General features: G+C 27.9%; 1 non-coding gene across 1 annotated transcript; it reads left to right on the forward strand.

The window, feature by feature from the left end:
- Nucleotides 1-9,095: 9,095 nt before the first annotated feature.
- Nucleotides 9,096-9,195, forward strand: LOC129291896 (U6 spliceosomal RNA). The gene has a single exon (XR_008588793.1). It is a non-coding gene; the product is annotated as a U6 spliceosomal RNA (small nuclear RNA).
- Nucleotides 9,196-14,158: the final 4,963 nt, after the last annotated feature.

A 14,158-nucleotide genomic window follows, 5' to 3' on the forward strand; every position in this document is an offset into this window, starting at 1 on the left:
AAATAATTCTTCCTTCAAGATAACTGCAAGATAGGAAGAGGTTGTCATATATCCTCTTTTGTTGTAGATGGCTGCTTCTTTATCAATTCCTGGGTTTTCCAATTTGTGGAATCAGCTCTTTTGTTTGCAATGATAGGGGACATCCCATTATATAGTTACACAGCTACATATGGGATAATTAGATTTTAGAGATGGTCTATTGTGAACTGATTTTTTTAGTAGCCTATGTCAGTGGCTGCAAATTTGTACCATGTTCAACGCTTTCAAAGTCCATGAGTCTTTTTCTTGCCTCAATTTCAAACCATTCTCAGACCCTAATTATCTTATTGTTCATACTTTTTTTAATTGTTTGCATTTTTTTACTTTATGCCTTAATATCTAATAACCTCTAGACCTTTTCTTCTTTATATGCCATCATTTATCTTTTACTATATGCTTGGTAATGCTTGTGTGCGTGCTTGTGTGGGCTAAAATAAAGTGTCTTAATGTTGTTTAAAATATTTATCTTTTGGAACAGGTTAAGTTTCCAATTCTATTAAGTAGGTGATATTCAGTCTTATGGTTCAAGCTAGATTCAATGTTTTCCACTCCCAAGGCTTATGTAAAGATAGATTTCAATTGTCCATATGCTGGAAATTCCCCTGAAGCTGAAGTTTTGACTGATATTTTCACTCAATTATTGATGGACTACTTGAATGAATAGGGATGGTTGGTTCCTTAAACAACTAGACCTTGTACAGACCTTTTACTTTTTTGCTTGAACTGTTATTCCTGGATGCTAACTATAAATAGAAGAAGTTCTTATTGAAGCTCATTTTTCAGCTTACTATGCTCAAGTAGCTAGTTTGTATTACGGCTTAAGCCACACGGATAGTGGTTTTTAGGTATTATTGTTCAATGTTAATTTTGTTTGCAATATATAAATTTATTTATATGATGAGCATAATAAAGCCCAATAACCCAAGCTCACTTACAGGTCCCCACTTTCAAGTCTTGATGTTTTGGGCATTGGGGTATAAGGAATTTTACATCTTCAAAGTATATTAAATGGCATTTTACATATCACTGGTTGAACTTTACTAGTGCTATTCACATAGATTATTAGTTGCTTTCGTATTAAAAAAAAAAAAACGTAGCATTAAATGTTATAGAATCTTTTTCAAGGAAGTAAACGTCATGCACTTAAATTTAGCTTTATTTAAAAAAAAAACTTTGAGCTATCTAAGTTGTTGCCACTATATTGAGTTGACATAAATTTGCTTTAGTTGGACTTTGCTTTCCTATACACCTTGAATGAGAAAAGATCTTGTGCTTGTCCTCAAGATGTTTGGAAAAAAAAATGCTTGACAAGGTTTAAAAGTACAACAAGTAGATACAACATGCTTCTTTAACTTAGCCATAGAATCAACCATGCCGGGCTTTGAAGAAATCAAGAAAGAGAATGTTGATCTTGTATGTTTTGGTTTAATAATGCAGAAATCAGATTCTTGGTTTCTTCTATTTGATTCTCCTTCTCTGTGAACATATATATATATATATATATATATATAAGAATGCCTCTTGGAGGAACGCATACCAACGGAAGAAGTATTTCATGAATTGAATTGTACAAAAGAGGGTCTCACAAATGAGGAAGGGCAAAAGAGATTGGGTGGTTTTGGCTATAATAAGCTGGAAGAGAAGGAGGCAATTCTCTGCTGACCATTGGTTAGCTTTCTTTCTTTTCATCAAACAGACGGAGGACTCAAGAAAATGAATTGTTCATTTTCTGTTCATTTTCTTGAGTCCTCCGTCTGTTTGATGAAAAGAAAGAAAGCTAACCAATGGCATTCATTTTGAAAACAGGAAAGTAAAGTAATGGAATGTTTTCTATTGTTGATATTATGATGAGATGACATTGGATAAGTCTCACATAAAATGAAATTGATACAAAATGGCATTGATTTCTATTGTTCTATATGTCGAACTATGGTTTTTTCTCTAGTGTCAGGGGGCAAACCAATCTTTTGTTTTTATAACATTGTATAGTGAATCAAGGTTGTTTCACCTAGTTAGTAAGTGTTCTCATTTATTCATCTACAGATTTTTGTTCATTATAGCATTATATTCATTTTGTTGTTCCCTACTTTTTTTGGGTTTATGTTATCTAAACTTTTATTTTGTATATTTTTTCAGGCTGGCATTGTTGTAGAAGACAATTTTTTTTTTCATTTTAGATAATATATTTGTTCTTGTAGTGTAATATTTAGAAGGTTAGATTAAAAAAATTTGCACTAATTTTGTGGTTAGAGTAGTTGATGCCCACAAAAATTAAAAGACATCGCTAGTGTATGGGTCACAATTGAAGCTAGTGATAAATCAAGGTCAATCCTACAAGGAATTAATTAAAATAGTAATTAGGTATTAAATTTTTAAATTCATTCACATTAAGCTAACAAGACATGAGATTGATTTTAGAACAATTAAAATGAAAATATTAAAAATGATCAATTAAAATAACTTTCAGTCCACAAATAACTAAAGTCAATCAAGAGAAGAGCATTCCAGAGTCCTAATTCTCTATTTACTTTCTAACCCTCTCATTATCACATTAATTGTCTTGAAACTCAGTTTTGATAATTTGAGAATCTAAATTAATCTAAAGTATTTGCCGATTATTGAGGACCCTAATTAATTCAATTAAAGAAAAATATTACTTTAATTAATTAATTTCATTAGAGACCCTAACCCATAAGAATTACCTGGGTCCATTAGATACATTCTGAAGTGTTTGAGGTGATTTGGAGTTGGTGATAATGGCTTTATGGTGATTTTGGGTACAATCTCAACCTTAGCTTCTTCCATTTCTAGGATATTAAAGAAGATTTTTGTGAAAATGGGTTAAGGTTTAGTTGATTGTTTTGGGAGAGAGAATGAGGAGGTTTAAAATTAAGTCATACATAAAAATTTGAAAGCTTGTTGTGCATGTGACTTGTGAGGGCATGCATTTATATTTATCGACATAAATATATTAAGTGTTAATCAGTGTCAAATTGGCCATCCACATACTATTTTCAATTCTACACTATCCGTTTTTCAGGTCAAAAGCATTTAATTGGCTTTCTAATTAAGTTAACTAACATTTGGATACAATCTCAAACTCAGCTTTTGCCATTCCTCAAACAATACATAAAAGATTTTTCAGACATACAAGACAAGAAAATGCTTGTGTAATTAGGTTAAAGAAGTTTGAGGTTTGGCTGATGTTCTTGGGAGACACCACTACAAAAAAAAAAAGTGTCATTGCTAAAGGTTTTTAGCAGCGGCTTTAGTGGCGACTATATTTGTTACCGCCAAAAACTATTAGCGACAAGACTTTTAGTGGCGATTACTACTAAAAACCTTTAGTTGTGACTTTTTGTCGTCGCCAAAAGGCAACTTTTTAAAAAATAAAATAAAAAAGCCATCTCATGCCATATCAACACCTCCTTATGTCATGTCATCTGACACCTTATGTCACATCACTTGTCATGTGTGCACTTTCTCATGCCACGGCACGTGCCACGTCACCTTGCCATGTGTGTGCCATATCATGCCATGTCACTTGACAGCTTTTGCCAGGTTACACCACATCACTATCATATGTCACATCACATATTTATTGTGAAATATGTCTAAGCCAAGATTTAAATTTTTGACCTCCACCTTCTAAACCTTAATTCCTCCTTTATTGTTAGTTGAGCTGAAATATACCTATAGTTATTATATATGAAATTAAATATATATTATTTAATTACATACACATGTATCAAATAATATATTATTAAAAATATATACATATATATTTTATTTTATTTTCATTTATTAATATGTTAAAATAATTTCTATGAGTGTGTGTGTATTATATTTTTAATAAAATATTATTTTTGTTAGGAAAATAAACTTAAAATGAAATAATTTTTAAATATTAAATAATTTTATTATAAATTTTTTTTACCAATTTTTAAATTTTATTTTTATTTTTAAAATAAAAATAATTAAGTATATAATTTATCTATAAGTATGTATTTTATTAGTTTACATTAAATATCTTTTACTTTTTTTCCATATTTTTCTCAAAAATTAATAAATAAATTATTAAACTTTTATCTTCTCCCAAGTTAAATGCTTCCCCTTCTTTTATTAAAAATAAATTTTATCTATAACTTTTCAATTATCTTAAAAATATTTTAATAAAAAAATTATTTTTATCATATAAATTTTGTTAACAGTCATTTTGGACAATTATTTTTTGTTATCTTTTAGATAGGAAATAGGTGAACATGTGATAAACTCAAAGTAGATGCTAAACACAAAAAACTCTAAGTTAAAAATCTAAGTGAATATTTTATAATCAAAATAAAAGATATCTTGTCTTGACTCGATCTAAATTAGTTTAGACTTTCATTAAAGTCTTGATGCACACAAAAACTAAATGGACACTACAAGTGGACGGATCAATATGAAATATAGTAATGCATTAAGGTCGATCCCACAGAGAATTAATTAAATTGGCAAATTGGCATTAAACTCCCAATTTCATTCACATTAAGCAAGAAAATTAAAGTGGTGAATGATTCAATTTAAAAATAAAATAACAAGTAAAGTAGGAAACTAAGATTTTAAAGTACTCTAAAGTCAAGAAAAAATTAGAAAAGCACCCTAGAGTTCCAACCCCTCATTTACTCCATTACACTTAACTTATCAATTAAATTGATTTTAATTTCAGTTTTAAGGGTTGGGACACTATAATTAATCTTGAATATCTTTCGATTATCCAAAATCCCACTTAATTCTAATCCAACAATTCCATGCCAAAATTAGACTAAGAACATTAAGTTTAAATCTCTTCTAACCACTTAGGTCCTTTAAGTACATTCCTGTCTTAAAAGCAAATTAACCACGGTTAATCCTAAGCATTTAATTCCAATGGTTCAAATAGAAATTCCTCTTCCAAGTTCATTCCATTCCTCCAAATTATCACTTAATGGTCGCTAATCATCAAGCAATACAAATAAAAACTAAAATTAAAACATAAGACATCCATTAATCACAAAGTAATCAGTAAATCAAGATACAACTGGAGCAAATGAGTTCATAGGACTCTAGAGCGTTAAGGTTCAGCCACACATAGCTAAATATAATCTCAAAATAGTAGAATAATGGGACCAAATCAGATATATAGGAGAAAAAAAGGAGAAAAGTAAAGAAAAACTCAATAGAAATGTGAATGGTAATGAGTTATTTTACTTCCAAGCTCTAAAATCACCTCAAGCTCTCCAAAATCGCCTCTGGACCTTTAGAGAATGTAAAAAATGAAGCCTCCCTTAAAAAACCCTAGTTTCCCTCTTTTATCAGATAAAAAAACTGATGCTGTGCGTTTCTAGTACGAAACCTGCTGTAGTGCTCGCTATTATTTTTAGTTCAGAATTTGTCTTATAATACTGACCCGCTGTGGCAGCTATTGTAGTAGGTGATCATAACAATTTAATTTTCTCATTAAATTTATTATATTTTGCCTCTTCACATCTTCCAAGCTCTTGTAGAGTCTTCTAAAATTTAAAATGACTCAAATTAACAAAAAAAATATTCTAAAATAAAATTAAAGCACCATATTTATAAGACAAGCTGACTAACACCAAAATAACACTAAATACATGATAAATAAACAAAAAATAACTAGATGACTCTTCAAAAGATTAATAAAACTCTTCAAAATATATAAAAATATAGAGAGTCATCAAGTCTCTTTAACCGAGTCAATCTAAATTTAATAGGAAATACTTTCTAACAACTTTACAATTTAAAATAAACAAACTTTAATAAGTTTATACATAATTTTATCTATAATTTAAAAAACCGTTAAGTATTCTCAACCTATTTTATTTATTACTTATTTTAAATAACCATCAAATATGGAGCATCTTATTTAAATAATCATGTGGTAGTGAAAAGTAAAGCTCAACAAATGAAGTGGATACCATTTGTATACCAAGCCAAGTATCAAGTGCGTAATGTGTCAAGTAATCTATAATACTATTTGCATCTTACAACATCTATATTACTTTAACATTCTAATATTTATATATAACTTTAACATTTCAATGTTATTTATTTCTCATTCTATATATAAATACCTTTAGTGGCAACAAATTTTGCCACTAAAAATATTTACAAAATATTTTTAAATTTTTTTATTTTTTATGAATTATAAAATAATTTATAAAATAATTAAAAAATTTAAAAAAGTAATTGAAAAATTTATTTTTCATTTTTTAATTAATTTTTTATGAAAATGCTTTTGGCGATAATAAAATATTGCTGCTAAAAGCAATTACATAAATTTTTTAAAATTTTTTAATTATTTTCCATAAAAATAATTTTGGTGGGGACAATTTGTCACTACTAAAAAGTAATCACATAAATTATTTTTATTTTTTAATTATTTTTTTATTAAAATACTTTTGGAAGCGAAGGTTTGTCGTTGCTACAAGTAATTACAAAATTTTTTTTAATTTTTTAATCATTTTTTTATGAAAATACTTTTGGTGGTGAAAGTTTGTCGCCACTAAAAATAATTACAAAAATTATTTTTAATTTTTACTTAATTTTTTATAAAAATACTTTTTCCTCTAAAAGTAATTACAAAAATTATTTTTAATTTTTTAATTATTTTTTATAAAAATACTTTTGGCGGCGACAAACTGTCACCATTAAAAGTAATTTTTAACAACAACAATTAAATGTCACTGCTAAAAATTGACTTTTGATAGCAACTTTTAACGGCGATACATTATCACCGCCAAAGGTTTACTTTTACCGGTGACTTCTAATTGTTGCCACCGAAAGTAGACCTTTGGCGACGACATAGCTATTTTTTTTAGTAGTGCACTAGAGAGCCGTCAAATACAAAAAATTTAAGCTGTTGTTGTGGTGCGATGGCATTTGTGAACAAGACAGCATGATGACAATAATTATTAATTAAAATGTTGCACTTAATTCTTAAATTTTTTTTTACTTGTTAATGACACTACAAAAAACAACGGATTAGCAATGGAATAAATTTTCATTGCTAATTCTATCACTAATTTAGCAATGAAATTTAGCAATGTAATGTTTTGTCGTTAAAATTTTATTATTATTTCATCGCTAATCCATCAAAAATAATTTAATGATGAAAATTTCTGTCACCAATGGTTAGAATATTTTATTTTGATTTAGCAATAAAATTTGCAACGAAAAATTCTATCACAAAGCTTTCTATCATAATTCCGTTGCTAATTTCATCAAGAATTATTTTTAATTTAATTTTATCATTTATAATAGATATTTATATATAATTTCTTTAATAATTTATTATCATGCTATAAATAAATAATTTAAAAGTTATAATTTAAAATAACTTATTATTTTAAATTATTTGTATATTACAAATAATAATTTAAATTGTATACTTAATTATTCTTATTTAAAAATAAAAATAAAATAAAATAATTATAAAATAAAATTTTAAAATATTATATATTATATAGATACAAATTATAATATAATATATAATGATAATAAAATATTTTTCAATTTACTATTAAATTTATTATGAAAACTAATTTTTTAGATAAACTATAATAGAAATAATTATTATATATAAATTAATTTTTCATATTAATAAATAAATATAATGTTAAAAAATAAGTAAATTTAAATACAATATTTAATAATAATTTAAATAATATATTTATTAATATATGTGTGTGTGATTAAGTATTATATATTTAATTTATTAATTAAGACTGAAGATTCCTTTCAACTCAACTAGGAACAAGGTAAACGCAAAAGTACATGGGAGTATGAGGTTGCAAGTTTGAACCTAGCCAAGACACAATTGAAGATAATAATATTTCACATGGTAATAACAAATGACGTGGCAGTGATGTGGCAGTGAGGTGGCACTGGTCTATTGGGTGACTAAGGCGTGATAGTGACATGGCAATGAGGTGGCATTGGTTCAATAAGTAACTAGGTGGTGGTGAGGTGGCATTAATCCATCGGGTTACGTGGCAATGACATTTTGATTCACCTAATAAATTTATGATAGAATTAGTGACAAAATAAATTCATTAAAAAATTAGTGACAGAATAGCAACGAAATGTATTCCATCACAGAGTCAAAATAACTTTATCCTTATTTAATGACAAAAAATTTTCATCACTTATTAACGCAATTTTTACTGATTAGCGATGAAATTTTCCATCGCTAATCAACTGTTTTTTGTAGTGTGATTAGGCTAAAAAACATACAATTTCTCAAATATAATGCATATATAAGTAATATAATTTAGAGTTAAAGGGTATTTTTATCTTCCAACTATTTGTTTAGAAATATCTGAAATTTTAAATTCCAGTTTTGGCTAATGTCAACCTTAATCATTAAATTAAAAACGTAGCAATTATGTCCCTCATGTTAAGTTGAATAATGTTGACCGTTAAGTGGTGCATGCTAGATTTGGTTAAGTGGTGCGCTGTTGCTTGACTTTTTCTTGGCAACGTGTCATGTCATGAAGGCTTCGTCATTCTTCAGTCTTCACGTATCATGGTTGCGATCACCATCCAACATGCCTTCTCTGTACGTATCTGCCTTCACCATCGGAGATTGATTTATCTGCCTTCTCCGTACGTGTCATGTCATGAAGGCTTCTTCATTCTTTATATGAATTATTTTTTAATCCAAATCCCATATTTGCTTCACTGTCAAAGATTGATTTCTGGAATTAGGAAAAGAAAAAGGAGTTTTTTTTTTTTTTCAAGTATGGGTTATGAAGGAGAAGAAACATTTGTGCTGTGAATGGAGGTTTCAGAGCCTCCTTAGCTTCCATCGCCATCGAACCACGGCTAGAGTGTTGCCATGGAAGGAAGAGGAAGGACAACGGAGGGCAATGGATCAGGAAGAAGAGTAGGGTCGCTGGCAAGGAATTTAAGATGATGAGGTGAGATTATGATGATGATGTAATGGATGGTGATGAAGTGAGGCGGAAAGCATGAAAAAGTTAGAAGGCTTTTCACCAAGAAAAAGTTAAAGAGACCCTTTGGGACATCCGATAAAATTAAAGATACAGAAAAGATTAGCATCGCTTCTGCGCAAGGATGATAGGCACAAATTGAGAAATGGTTTTAAATTTTTTCTTTTTCACTGGGCACTGTTGTGTTCATTTAATCTTTCTGTTTTCTTTTTCTACTCTTTTGTATCTTGTGCACTCACTTTCTTCCTTTCTTAATGATAATGATATTGTTCCCCTTAAAAAAAAAAAACCAAGAAAAAAGTTAGAAGGTTGAATTTGTCTTTTTCAAGTGACCTTAATATGGTGCTTGGCATGAGAGAAAAATAACTGAAAAAAAAAACAGAGAGAGAAGAAAATGGCATTTTCTTTTAGTTGCTTAAGGAAAGAAAAATTGAGAGGAGGGAGAAATTTGGAGAAAAATAACATGTGAGATTTATATATTATTTTTACCTCTAACTTTTCTCTTCAGTAAATATTTTGAGGAGAAAATTCAATTTTTAAATTTACATATGAATCTTTTCATTTCCTGCTTGCTTCCCTCTTTTTTATCTTAATTTTCTCTCCACTTTAAAATTTAGATTATTGTATATTTAATAATTTAAGAAGTAAAATTTAAAATTGAACAAAATAATTTTTTTTGCTAGTATCTGATAAAATAATTTATAATTATATTTTTATTTAATAATATTAATAAAAATTATATAAATAATATGTTAAAATTTTAAATTTTATTGTATATAATTTTTTTTACAAATAATAAAGTTATTGTTGTCTTTATAAAATTAATAATTTTTTCACTTCTCATTTTCTTTTACTTAGCCAAGTATAAAGACCGTAAAACATCCCTTCACTTCACTTTTTTTTTTTTTTTTATTTCCTCTCCTCATATTTTTTCTTGTCCCTTCTGTTTCTGATGAGCGAAGCATAGCATAAAATCTTGTCACATGAGCAAAAAAAAAAAAAAAGCATATCAGATGAAACTTGGATCATTTAGTGTGGATTCCACACAAAATTAAATATATTATAAATATTATATTATGAATGTCCATAACTCAGCCCTTAAAATTCCTTTATTCTTAATGTCCTCATAAATGACATAAAAAGAATTTCTTAGTCGTAATAGCTTATAACCTTCAAAGGTTACATAATGCACCATTATATACTTCATTATATCTTTGTAATATTAAAGTAGGACTTGAATGGTTGGGACCTATAAATAGAGGTCATATTCAAAGTATGAGGATACTAATGAATAAGAATTCTCCTCTATTATTTTCTTTTCATTTTTTGTATTGTCTTGTCCTTCTCTACTCTTCATATTAACTATATTTTACAACACATTATCAACACGAATTGGCTTTGAAAATAAGGTATGAGTTTTTAGTTAGATTAATGTGTTCTTATATTATATATATAACTATATTTTATATTATGCTTTATTAACATTCATGGTTATGTTGTTCTCATATTTTATCATTTTATTTTCCTATCATTTCATTTTCTTAGTTATGAAGCAATTTTAAATTTCTTCATTTTATTCATTTGAAAATAATCATGTGATTAGTGATTTAATTTAATCAAGTCTCATTTGACATCCATTACTTTATTTTTATTATTTGATGTTATATATTTTTATGAAGATTGATATACTTATTTTTCTTTCTTTACATTTATGTATTTGATGTCATCATCATGATTATTATTGTTGTTGTAATTATTATTATTATTCATTTCTTTATTATTTATTTATTATTTTTATTATTATTTTGGTCTTCCATTACATTAATACTATATATACATATTATACATTTTGTATTTGTTTATGTGTGCGTATTGATCAATTTATGTTGTTAATATAATTTGTTTTATCATATAAATTATTTATTTTATCCATCAATTTATTTACTTTACTGCATTTCTTTATCTTTATTGTGCTTTGTTTGTTTTGTAAGTTTGATTATTTATATTTGTGTTTCTTTATATTGTGCATCTTTCTATTGTGTTTTATTATAAATTATATTTTAGCATGTGTGTGTGAAATATTTTTTTTTACTACAATATTTATTTATTATGCTTTATTTATTAATTTTGTATAATTCTAATTGTTATTGTTATTATTATTTTAGTTTGAATCATGACAAATCTTACCAAACTTGAATTTACGACTCTTAATATTATGAGAAAGAATTATCTATCATGGGTTTTAGATACTGAAATTTACCTAGACGCTAAAGGTTTAGGAAATGCAATTTTACCTAAAAATCAAGCAAGTAGTTAAGATAAAGCCAAGGCAATGATATTCCTTGGTCATCATCTTCATGAAGGGTTAAAAGCTGAGTACCTTACAATAAAAGATCCACTAGAATTGTGGATTAACCTAAAAGAAAGATATGACCACTAAAAAATGATAATTTTACCTAAAGCCCAATATGAATGGATGCATTTGAGATTTCAAGATTTTAAAATTATAAGTGAATATAATTCGGCAATTTTTAAAATAAGTTCTCAATTGAAATTATGCGGTGAGAAAATCAATGATAAGGACTTATTAGAGAAGATATTTTTAACTTTTCACGCTTCAAATGTACTCTTGTAACAACAATATCGTGAAAAGGGTTTTAAAAAGTATTCTGAATTAATTTTTTGTCTTCTTGTAGTTGAACAAAATAATGAGCTACTGATGAAAAATTATGAAATCCGTCCCACTGAATCAACTCCATTCCTTGAAGCGAGTGTGACTATACATAGTAATTACTGTGGTCGTAGCCACGGCCGCAGTCGCGAAAGTGGTCGTGGTAGGGGACATACTAATTACCATTATAATGGTGGTGGTTATACTAGTTATAATCCTAATGCCTACCAAAAGAAGAAAAATAATGAAGGAAAAAAAGAGATAAGAGCGGTCCTTCAAAAGCTATTGAAAATTAGTGTTATCGGTGTGTTATGAAGGGGCATTGGTCACGTACCTATTGTACGCTTGAGCATCTAGCAAAGCTTTATCAAGTCTCCATCAAAAGAAATTCAAGTAATGTGGAATCAAATTTTACTTTTCAAAATGATGATGTTGAGGCACATTTTGCATACAAAAATGATGATATCAATGAGTTGGATGATATTAATGGCCTTGATGCTATGGCATACTTAGAGGTGGCTGATTTCTTTGAAAATCAGGATTAGACAAGTTTGGTTGAAAAATAAATGAGAATAATTTAGATTATGTTTCATTTATGTTTCTTGTTTTCTTGTAATTTAGGCTATGTTTCATTTAGCTTTCTTGTTTTTTTTTTTGTAATAAAAGCTTTATTGCTATGAATAAATTTCATTTTATTAAGTATTTATTTTAATACATTCTCTTTCTTTTGTTGAAGAATATGGATATTTCCTTTTCTTTCACTGGACACAAGAATGAAGATATATGTCTCGTGGATAGTGCTACAATGCACACTATACTTAAAAATAAAAAATATTTTACTTGTTTAACAATAAGAGATGGAAGCGTTAATACCATAGCGGGTAATACTAAATTAATCGATGGCTCTAGAAGAGTAATTATAATATTACCCAAAGGAATAAAAATTATTATAGATGACGCATTATATTCATTTAAGTCTCAAAAAAATTTATTAAGCTTTAAAGATATCTGCTGAAATAGGTATCATATTGAGACTATAGATGAGAAAGATATTGAATATCTACATATTACAGATTTTAGATCTAGAAAAAAATATGTCCTAGAGAAATTATTCACGTTATCTTCTGGTTTATACAACACAGCTATTAATATAGTTGAAATAAATGCAATAGTCAACAAGAAGTTTACTAGTCAAGATGCATTTATCATTTGGCATGACCAGTTAAGCCATCCTGGTTCAACGATGATGTGAAGAATTATTGAAAATTCACATAGACATCCATTGAAGAACTAAAAGATTCTTCAATTTAAGAATTTTTCATCTGCTACTTGTTCTCAAAGAAAATTAATTAAAAGACCTTCAATTGTGAAAGTGAGAATTGAATCTCCTACTTTTCTTGAATTTATCCAAAGGGATATATGTGGATCTATCCATCCACCATATGGATCATTCAAATATTTTATGATTTTAATATATGCATCTACAAGATGGTCACATGTGTGTTTGTTATGAACACGTAATTTAGCATTTGCTAGATTACTTGCCCATATAATTTGATTAAGAACATAGTTTCTAGATTATGCAATTAAGACAATTCGTCTTGATAATGCAAGTGAATTTTCATTGCAAATTTTTGATGAATACTGCATATCAACTAGAATGACAGTTGAAAAATCTGTTGCTCATGTCCACACTCAAAATGGTTTAGCAGAATCATTCATTAAATGCCTCCAATTAATGGCTAGACTAATGCTTATGAAGACAAAACTTTCTATTTTCGCATGGGGACATGCGATTTTACATGCAGTAGCAGTTCTGTGCATCAGGCCAACAAGTTATCATAAATGTTTCCCATTACAATTGGCTTTTGGTTAGGAGCCAAATATTTCCCATCTTAAAATTTTTGGATCTACAGTGTTTGTTCCTATTGCTCCACCACAACACACAAAAATGGGACCTTAAAGAAGGTTGGGAATATATGTTAGTTTTGAATCTCCTTCTATAATTAAGTATCTAGAACCACTAGCTGGAGATTTATTCACTGCACATTTTGATGATTGCTGTTTTGATAAAACAATTTTCCCAACATTAGGGGGAGAATAAATAGCTGGAGAAAGAAATTACCTGGAATGAATTATCATTATCTCATCTAGATCCTCATACAAAGTAATGTAAACTTGAAATTAAAAGAATAATTCATCTGTAAAATATTGTAAATTAATTGCCAGATGCATTTACTAACCTTAAAAGAATTATCAAATCTCATATTCCAGCTAAAAATGTTCCTATTAGAATTGATGTTCCAGTAGAACAATTAGAAAGTGTAAATGAATCTAAGCCACGTCTAAAATGTGGTAGACCAATTGGTTCTAAAGATAAAATTTCTAGGAAGAAGAAAGGAATACAAAATAAAGATGGCATCATAGAGGAGGCTGGTACTCTAAAAGAGTA

Source organism: Prosopis cineraria, unplaced genomic scaffold (assembly GCF_029017545.1).
Source record: "Prosopis cineraria cultivar Desert tree isolate PC_DT_omini unplaced genomic scaffold, ASM2901754v1 PC13, whole genome shotgun sequence".
In the NCBI taxonomy this organism is placed as follows: Eukaryota; Viridiplantae; Streptophyta; class Magnoliopsida; order Fabales; family Fabaceae; genus Prosopis; species Prosopis cineraria.